This window comes from Microtus ochrogaster, unplaced genomic scaffold, assembly GCF_000317375.1.
Source record: "Microtus ochrogaster isolate Prairie Vole_2 unplaced genomic scaffold, MicOch1.0 UNK18, whole genome shotgun sequence".
NCBI classification, from domain to species: Eukaryota; Metazoa; Chordata; class Mammalia; order Rodentia; family Cricetidae; genus Microtus; species Microtus ochrogaster.
The window spans coordinates 2,468,446-2,478,465 of NW_004949116.1; the positions used below are offsets into that span (position 1 = coordinate 2,468,446).

A 10,020-nucleotide genomic window follows, 5' to 3' on the forward strand; every position below is an offset into this window, starting at 1 on the left:
GTACTGGCTTTGGGGGAGCCTAGGCAGTTTGGATGCTCACCTTACTAGACCTGGATGGAGGTGGGCGGTCCTTGGACTTCCCACAGGTTAGGGAACCCTGATTGCTCTTTGAGCTGATGAGGGAGGGTGAGGGAAATGGGAGGCGGTGGCGGGGAGGAGGCAGAAATCCTTAATAAATAAATAAAATTTAAAAAAAAGAAATTTTATGTCCATAGAACACCCGAGCCCTCCCTGATTATTCCTCTGCCTGGAAAGGCAGCACAGAAGACAAAGGATAACCTGATAAAGAAAGAGCAAACCCCAAGGACAGCAGCAAGCCCTTCCAGAGTCAAGCTCATATGACATCAATTTTCTGGGGTTTAGAAGTTCACCCTTCTCTACGATTTTGGAAAGTGTAGCAGCTTCCCAAAGGTAACTGTGTAAGAGGCAAGGCAGCTCTGTGTAGAGTGAGTGAATCAGAAACAGACCCAACTAAGTCTCATTTATTTCATTTCCATCCAGACACTCACAGGTGTTGCTAAAATTCCTTCCCAGTGGAGACAAACAATGCCTACCCCTCTACCTAAGAACCCAACTACATTGCCCCCAAGTTCACCCTGTGGAAACAATGAGTTTATTGGGTGCCCTTCCAAAGTATAGCTGTATGGTTACTTACTGGAGGGTGGGCGATCTTTCCCAAAAGGTCACAATAGAAAGCAGGGATGATGGCTTTTCCATAGCTGCAATGATGGAGTACCTCTCCTCAGTCTTTCACGAGCTATATTTTTACCTTCCACCAACCCCCAGGAAATTAAGGCAGAGTTGCACACAATGGATGGTGTGGAGCAGCCAAATACTTAGTGGGGGTCTCCAGACACTCCCCACCCCTCTATGAAAGGGTGAAATAATCAAGAGCCTAGGCAGGATGATCTTTTGCAAGTAGGCATAGCTGAACCTATGCTGGTTGTTTGGCAAAAAAAGATCATCATGTTCAATAATAGTTGAGCATATTATAAAATGACAGATATCTGCATCATCTTCCTGCCCAGATCCCTCCCTGTGTTGTTAGCCTTGGTATATTGTCTGAAATCCGGTTGGTATTAGACTGTCCTGCTGAGAATCTACCCAGATGCTCCAGTATAAAACCCAGGGCTTGCCCTTAGAGCTGAGAACCTTGGGACCAAATTTTGTCCTTAAATGAAAACTTCACTGTTTCCTAAAGCAGGTCTTTAGGAAGAAGCCCTCTGCTGGGACTGTGCATCAAAGACAATGTCTCTTCAGGGTCATTTCATCAGAGAGCAGCAGATCAAGCAGCAGCTGATTCTGAGGGAGAAAGCGGCTCCCTTTCTGAGAAGGGCAGGCCTTCTCGAAAGAGGACTGTAGAAAAGGTAATATAAGCTAAAGTGAGACCGAAGTATTGCTGGGATGGGGTCAGGGTAGATGGTCCATGCAGGGCCATCTAAGCCAGACCATCTTGCTTCAACCTTTTATCTCCTACAAACCTTCAAACTGAATGATTTGCAATGTAGTTTTGGATTCTTAGAAACACATTCTGTGTACCGGACATCAAGGTTATCATACTACTTCCAAGAGATTATGCTGACTTTGATCAATAAACTGAGTCCTACAAAGACCAAGTGGCTTGTCCAAGGTCATAGAAGAAGCAAATTTCAAACTACAAGTCAATTTAGAACCTTATAATCAACCTGAAGGCCTGAAAGACTCCAGCACTAACATGCATAAATGGTGTCATGCTACAGCCACACTATGCAAGCACCTGCCCGTTGTGGGAGCTCAATGATTTCCACATGTGAGGTAGCAAAGATGTGAAACAGATGCCATTGCATCCCCGTGAGGGATTTCCATCTTAATTCAGAAGAGAAGAGGAGTCCCTAGGAGGTTAGGGCTCTTAGTTTTCAACCTGATCTGTGGCTTCCATGACAGGCTTTACATGTTTTCAAAACTGCAAATATTATCTTGAGTTATTTCTAAAAGATGTGATTCCATATATATTTTATTATTTTTTTTACATAATACTAAAGAGACATTTTAGGCATTGACCAATAAGTGAGTTGTGAAGGATTATTGAGGTTAATACATATTTGTGACAATACAGCAGAGGAGCTACGGACACCATAGGTTTCTGGGCAAAAGTCTGCAAAGGCATATATGCAGCCATGGAAGCATTGAGCAGGCAAGACTCCTTGGGAATAGACACGCTTTTACACTTTGCTTGTTTTTGGGAACAGAATCTGATGTTATTGTGAATTCAATTATGACATCTCATTTCTTAAAAAAAGACACACACACATATGTATGTATATGATGTATATGTATATATGTATGTATATATGCTTATATGAGTGTATGTAAGTGTGTGTGTGTGTGTGTGTGTGTGTGTGTGTGTGTGCATGTGTGTGTACCTGCAGAGGCCTGCAGAGGGCATCAAATCCTTTGGAGCTAGAGTTATAGGTAATTCTGAGCCTTCTATGAAATGGCAACATATGGTCTTAACTGGTTAGCCATCTCTCCTTCCCAATGCTTTATATTAGTCTATTTAATTTATTTGTGTGTGTGTGTGTGTGTGTGTGTGTGTGTGTGTGCTGGTGCTTGCTGAGATCATAAGAGGGCATTGGATCCTCGGAACTGGAGTTACAGGCATTTATGAACTGCCCGATCTGTGTGTTGGGATTTGAACTTTGATCCTCATGATTGAGCCACAAGCATGCTTAAATGCAGATATTCCTCTCCGATTCCCCCAGTTTATTAATTTTGAAGTTAGAAATTTGAGTTAGTTTACATTATAGTTATCAGTTCAGTCTTTAGGTAATACTCAGTCAAGCCAAAGTGAGTAAAGCGGATATTTGCACTCTCCGTATTTGTGCTTGTCGCTCCAGTAATTAAAATTTATGAATATGGCCACATTGTAACTCCGTCATCACTAGCCTCGTGCTGCCAACAATGAACAACACACAGACACATTCAGGTGCAAAGGATCTTGTCTTTCCCACACATGGTTGGGATCAGAGCTCGTCAGTCATCTCTGAAGACTTCCTCGTTCTACTGAATGTCAATTCAGTGCAAGTTAGCTAGTTTGTTGTTGTTGCTGCTGTTATCAAATATTTGGTAAAACAAACCATAGCTTAAGAGAGTCTGGTGGTTTGAATGAGAATGTCCCCGATTGTCTCAGGCATTTTATTTATTTTATTATTTTTTTTTTTTGCCAAGCTGCACAAAATGAGTTGTCTTTTTCTTCATTCCACCTCGTGGAGAAGACAATTTGAAGGGCCACAGGAAGTTATTCGCTTCCTTGAAGCATTTTCCAACTGTATAGATCTCATGAATTAGATCCTCCATGCAGATGATGCCGTATTTACCAAGAGATCAAGCAATCAAGGATTATCTGTCAAGGCAATTCTCTTCTTATGAATTTTGCCATAACCGCGTTTGTAGATGAGCTCACTTACTGACTTCAGATTGGGGTACCCCCATGCAATGTATGGTTCCACAATCCTCAGCATGTTGATTGAAGCCTTGTTGAGCTTAACGAAGGTGCCGTTGAAGATCTGCCGCAGACGAAGAAGCTGCAACACCTTGCGCACCTTTGGGCTTACACCATTGATACCTCGGATTCTGATGACGAATGCCAGCTTCGGTTCTGCGGGCACGTAGAAGTTCCCAGCTTTCCTTGCCATCCTGGCCATGTGAATCTCTGTCAGGTACATCTTCCTGTACTCCTTGTGATAGTACTTTGCCTTCTCGTAGATGAGCTTCCTCTGGGCCCTTCGCAGTGACTTCAGGGCAATCTTCTTCCGAAGGCGCTTCACCTTCAACTCTGCGAAATTTCTTCACTTTTTCTTCAGGGTTCCTGGCGCAGCAGGAACCTTCTTTTTCTTCTGGGTTCCCGGTGCAGCAGGAACCTTTTTCTTCTCCGGCACAGCCTCCATGGTTCCAGGCAGAAAAAAAAAAAAGAGTGTCTCAGGCATTTTAATAGTCTATCTTCAGTTGGTGCTGCTGTTTGGCCAGATTTAGGAGTTGTGGTCTTGCTGGAAGAAGTCTGTCACCAGAGGCAGGCTTTGAGAGCTTAAAACCTCACACTATTTCCAGTTTTCTTGCTCTGCTTTGTGCTTGTGGTCCAAGATGTGTGCTCTGAGCATCATGCCCCTACCAACATCCCTGTTTGTTATTCTCATGTTCTCTGCCATAATATACTCTTATCCTTTGGAACCATAAGCCTCCTGAAGCTTTCTTCTGTCAGTTGCCTTGGTCATGATGGTTTATTAGAATAGAAAAATAACCGAGAAAGAAGATTTATTCTGGCTCACACAGTTCCAGGGGATACAGTCCATCCTGGTGGAGATGGTAGGACATCAATAAAGTGAGGTAACTGGTCATATTGTGCCTGTAGCCAGGAAGCCGAAAGAAAACAGGAAGTGGAGCCAGAGCAAGGCAGGGCAAGGCCTATCTCCAGTGATCTAATTCCTCTAGGTAGGCCTCATTACAAAGCTCAATCCCAGCTCTGAACCAAGTTTTCCAACATATGCACCTCAAGGGGTATTTCAAATTCTAACCACAGCAGGCCATGAATAACAGCATTTGATGGTTATAGCATTAAAATGTAAGACAACAAGGGCTGGGGAGATTGTTCCATTTGTAACTTATTTGCCTGGCAAGAACAAGGATTGATAGTGATCCCCAACTCCTAAATAAAACCCCAGTGTACTGGGGCATGCCTGTGATTCCAGTGCTGGGAAGGTAGAGACAAGAGGATCCCTGGGCTTGTTGGCTGATCAACCTGGCTTTAATGCACAAATCCCAGGCCAAGTGAGACAGCCTGTCTCTGAAACCAAAATGAATGACACCTGAAGAAAAATGACACTCTAGGTTGACCTCTGGCCTTCACATGAACTTGTACATACATGCATACCCCCTCTGTACATATATATGAACCCCACATGCAAACATGTACACATGGATACACAAATACACAAATAAGACAACATGACTGGCCATATTCAACATTGCCTTCAATGTACATAGAGTAATGAAGTCACTGTTGACTGTGGCATCTGATATGGTTCCACAGAGGCAGTAGTCTTGGTGCTGTATGTTAATAAACAGGTTGTTTGATTGATGGTTGACTGGCTTAGCTAGAGATCTAGAAATGGCCTTAGCCCGGTGTAGAGAAAGATACTTTAAACCAAGGAAAAAGTTCAACAGAGAATCTGTGCAGAGCAGCAGTCTCTGCAGAATGGAAAGAGGATGTATCCATTAGTGAGAGACCACAGGGTGCCACAGAGACAAGACTGGGTAGTGATGAGAGACTGCCAATGTGCTCTGGCACCAGAAGAATGTGGAGTGCTTCTTTGATACACTACCTGTCTCCGATCCTGTTTGTCTCTGCAGACCTCTCCTTGCCATCACTGGTGCCATGTGCCGAATCTTCACACATCAATGGTTTTACTAGCAGAAAGATGATCCTACAGAAAGTGGGTCATATCACAGCTAGGGTCAGCCCAACCCAGCAAACTCAAGCATGTTCTTGGCACAGTAGGCAGGTTCTCATACCAAGGACAGTTTCTGCGTGGTCCTTTCTTCTCGGACTGAGATCTGTCTGAAGAATGCAACTGTCCCAGGAAGTTTAGGTTTTCTACTAGAATGAGATTTGGAACCCACTTCCTCTGCAGAATCCAAATTCCACTGAGAATTCCCTTGTGCTGTTTGGTTATAGTGAACAAATTGTTAATAAGGCAGAGTCAACTTTTATGAATTACTTTTAAAAATGTTATTAAAATGAGGCAATAAGAGCTATAAAAAAATCATTGCACAAACCACTGAACCCTAAAATAGATTATTATTAGCCAAGTTCATGAGCTAGCCAGAGCCCTTCCTCAGTGCCTCTCTTACACTTATGAAGCTAGGCACAGTTGCAAGATGAAAGCTTCTTGGTAGTTGGCTGTTCCTGGTAGTTTTACTAAGTCTATGTTTATTCCTAAAAATACACTATGAGCTCAACTTGTCACAGAGCTTTTAAAGTACCTTTATAATCCATTTTTATGATTTTTTTCTACATGTGTAAAATCATGCCTGGTAATACACATTCATGTTGATCAATTTTATTGGTGTTTACAATTTTTTTACCTTTCTGTATAAATGTGAGTATTCTGTAATGTTGATTAGTTTTTTAAACAATGTAATCTGTATTTTTCTGCTTGGAGGTTCATTAATATTTGCTAACATGACCTTCACTACTGTCTCCCTGTGACAGAGTCATTTGAGGATGGAGACCCAGAATATCAGCATGTGTAAAGCTGACAGCATGCTGGGAATCAGAGGGCAGCCTGGATGGAATTTCCCTACCAGAGACTCACTCCCCCAGTGAGCACCTTCTTGGCTTTCCCTTGGGGATGGAGCAGCACAGCCCCAGGGAGCCAGGTGAGCACACAGCAAGGTGATCAGAGGAGGTCCCTTTCCAGGGATGGGGAGGGTGGGGAACATCTTCAGAAGGAGGCCAGTTCATCTACATTTTAAAGGACTAGTATTGGTCCAGAAGAGGTTGTTGCAGTGGGACCCGGCCTGCAGAAGGGCATCTGAGAGTGGAGGGAAGGCTGTATGGAGCCTGAGCCCTCTTAGACAAGTGAAGACTGGGGAAGTGGGGAGGGCTTGGCTCCAAGTGATTTGATTAGGGAGCAACAGGACCCAGTTTTGTTTAAGAAGAACCTTCTGGAATTTTTAGCTTTACTGTTTTTTTTTTGTTGTTGTTGTTTTTGTATTTCTATGTGAGGATGAGCAGAAAAATGCATGTGTTCATCTAACTGATGGTAGCACCCGAAATATTTTTTTTAATATTGTATTTTTTTATTTTTTTAAAGCCATATTTTTTTCATTTTACATACCAATCCCAGTTTCCTGTCCCTTTTCCCTCCTCTCCTCCAGCTCTCCCCACCTGCCACTCACCTCACCCCATCCACTCCTCAGAGAGGGTAAGACTTCCCATGGGGAGTCAACAAAGTCTGGCACATCACTTGAGGCAGGACCAAGGCCCTCCCCCTATATCTAGGCTGAGCACCTATCCCTCCAAAGAGAATGGACTCCAAAAAGTCAGTTCAAGTCCTAGGAATAAATCCTGGTCCCAATACCAGTGACCCCATAGAGTGCCTCAGCCACACAACTGTCACTCACATTCAGAGGGCCTAGTTCGAGCCTATGCAGGTTTCCCTGCTATCAGTCCAGCGTTAGTGTGTTCCCACTAGCTCAGGTCAGCTGTTTCTGTGGGTTTCCTCATCATGGTCTTGACTGACCCCTTTGCTCAGATTATTGCTTCTCCCTCCCCTTGACTGGGCTCTGGGATCTTGACCCAGTGTTAGCTGTGGATCTCTGCACCTGCTTCCACCAGTTACTAAATGAAGTTTCTATGATGACAATTAAGGAAGTCATCAATATGATTACAGGACAAGGCCAGTTCAGGCATCCTCTCCACTATTGTTTAGGGTCTTAGCTGGGGTCATCCTTGTGGATTCCTGGGAATTTCCCTAGTGCTAGGTTTCTTACTAGCCCCATAATAGTTCCCTCAATCAAGATATCTCTTTCCTTGCTCTCTATCTCTCTCTGTCTCTGTCTCTCTGTCTCTGTCTATCTCTCTCCCCTTCCCCCATCTCAACCATCCAGTTCCCTCATGTTCTCCCCACTTCCCTACTCCCTCTCCCTTTCTGCCCTCCCTTTTTCCTCCTCCCCCCATGCTCCCAATTTTGACAGGAGTTCTTATCTATTTCCCTTCCTGGGGAATCCATGTATGTCTTTCTTGCAGTTTTCCTTGTTCCCTGGCTTCTCTGGGGTCATGGAGTACAGGCTGGTGATCCTTTGCTTTACGTCTAATATCCACTTATGAGTGAGTACATACAATGTTTGTCTTTCTGTGCCTGGCTTACCTCACTCAGGATGGTTTTTTTCTAGTTTCAGGATATCATTGGTGGTTTATTTATTTATTTATCTATTTATTTATTTATTTGCCGCTAAGTAGTACTCCATTGTGTAAATGTACCACATTTTCTTTATCCATTTGTTGGCTGAGGGCATCTAGGTTGTTTCCAGGTTCTGGATATTATGAATAATGCTGCTATTAAGATAGTTCAGCAAATATCCTTGTGGTATGAGTATGCATCCTTTAGGTATATGCCCAAGAGTGGTATTGCTGGGTCCTGAGGTAGACTGATTCCCAATTTTCTGAGGAACCTCCATATTGAGTTCCAAAGTGACTGCACAAGTTTGCATTCTCACCAGCAATGGAGGAGTGTTCCCTGACTCCACACCCTTTCTAGCATAAGCTTTCATTACTGTTTTTGATCTTAGTCATCCTGACTGGTGTAAGATGGTATATCAGAACTATTTTGATTAGATTTTCCCTAACCACTAAAGATGTTGAGCAATTCTTTAAATATCTTTTGGTCATTTAAGGCTTTTCTGTTGAGAAACCTCTGTTTAGATCTGTTTCCCATTTTAAATTGTATTATTTTATATTTTGATGTCTAGTTTCTTGAGTTCTTTATATATTTTGGAGAGTTCTTTATATATTCTGTCCAATATGAGGTTGGTGAAGATCTTTTCCCATTCAGTTGGTTGACGTTTTGTCTTACTGACAGTGTCCTTTGCCTAACAGAAGCTTCTCATTTCAGAGTTCCCATTTATTTATTGTTGCTCCCAGTATCTGTGCTACTGGTGTTATATTTAGGAAGTGGTCTCCTGTGACAACACATACAAGGCTACTTACTAATTTCTCTTCTGTGAGGTTCATTGTGGCTGGATTTAAGTTGAGGTCTTTGATCCATTTGAGCTTGAGTTTTCTGCATGGCGAATTTTCATTTCCTCTTTAAGGGTCTCTACGATCCTCATAAAGTTATATTTAAGATCATTTTCTTCTGGGTTAGGATGCTCAGGTCTTCCTGTTGTAGGACCACTTGGTTTTGGTGTTGTTATATTGCACTTTAGGTTGTTGAATATATTCTTGCATTGGCGTCTGCCCATCTCTTCTTCCAATGAGTACAGGCAGTGTCTTTGCCTCTTGGTCCAAACTTTGCAGTTGGTATCTGTGTTGCAAGGATCCTCTCTTGAACCAGTTGTTGCAATTGCTGTCTGTGTCTCGGGGAGCTGCTCTTGATCCACTCTGTGCAGTTCCTGTCTGTGTCTCAGGGACCACTCAGGTCTCCAAGGATGTGTGGGTTTGGGGGCAGAGTGGACCTTGTAGATTACAGAGTCCAATACAGGGGTGTTGGAGCAGCCTGCTTGCAGGAGGCTTGCCTGCTGCCTGGATAGCCCAGCAGAAGTAGGTGGCAGGGAGAGGTCGGAGTTTTGCCTCAGGGCCTAGAGCCTAGAGACTGGGTTCTCCAGCTGAGGGGCTGGTCACTTACCTCTTGGCCTGCTCTGTACAGTTCCAGTCTGTGACCCAGAGAGCCACTGAGGCCATGGGTGCTGGGTGGGTTTGGGGGTGGAGTCAGACTCATAGATTACAGGATCTAATTCGGGGTGATGCAGTGTGCTGGTCTAACATGTCTGTACCACCCACCATCACCGTGTTTTGGTGATGTTTCGGTGGTTGTTAATATTTCTCTATTTCTATAATATAAACAACCAATGTCATACATTTTAATCAGAGTATAACTTTAGACATAGTCCACGAGTTTTAAGATGTAGTGTTTCATTAAAGATGTTTTAGTTACCATGGAGAACTCTTACATTACCTATAGTTATTTTAGAGTTTGTGACTTAGCTTGAACATTAACTATGCAGATTCTCCTTGGTGTGTGGTAAGATTACATCCTGAGACATTTGTCATAATATGATATTGGAAAAGATGAAAATGAATAGTAAGTCAAAAGCGCTGCAACTTGAAAGTGCACTGATCATGCTTAACCTAGTGAACCCCTCACTTGAGCAAAGGAGCACACAGGAGATGGTTGCTCCACTATAGTGGTGATGTGGCCAACATGGGCAAGGGGCTAGTCTGCGTGCTGCTATCACTATCTCCAGAGAGTAGGGGATTCACAT

General features: G+C 43.3%; 1 pseudogene; it reads right to left on the minus strand.

The window, feature by feature from the left end:
• Positions 1-3,186: 3,186 nt before the first annotated feature.
• On the minus strand, positions 3,187-3,930 carry LOC101996566 (annotated as a pseudogene).
• Between the last annotated feature and the right edge of the window lie 6,090 nt (positions 3,931-10,020).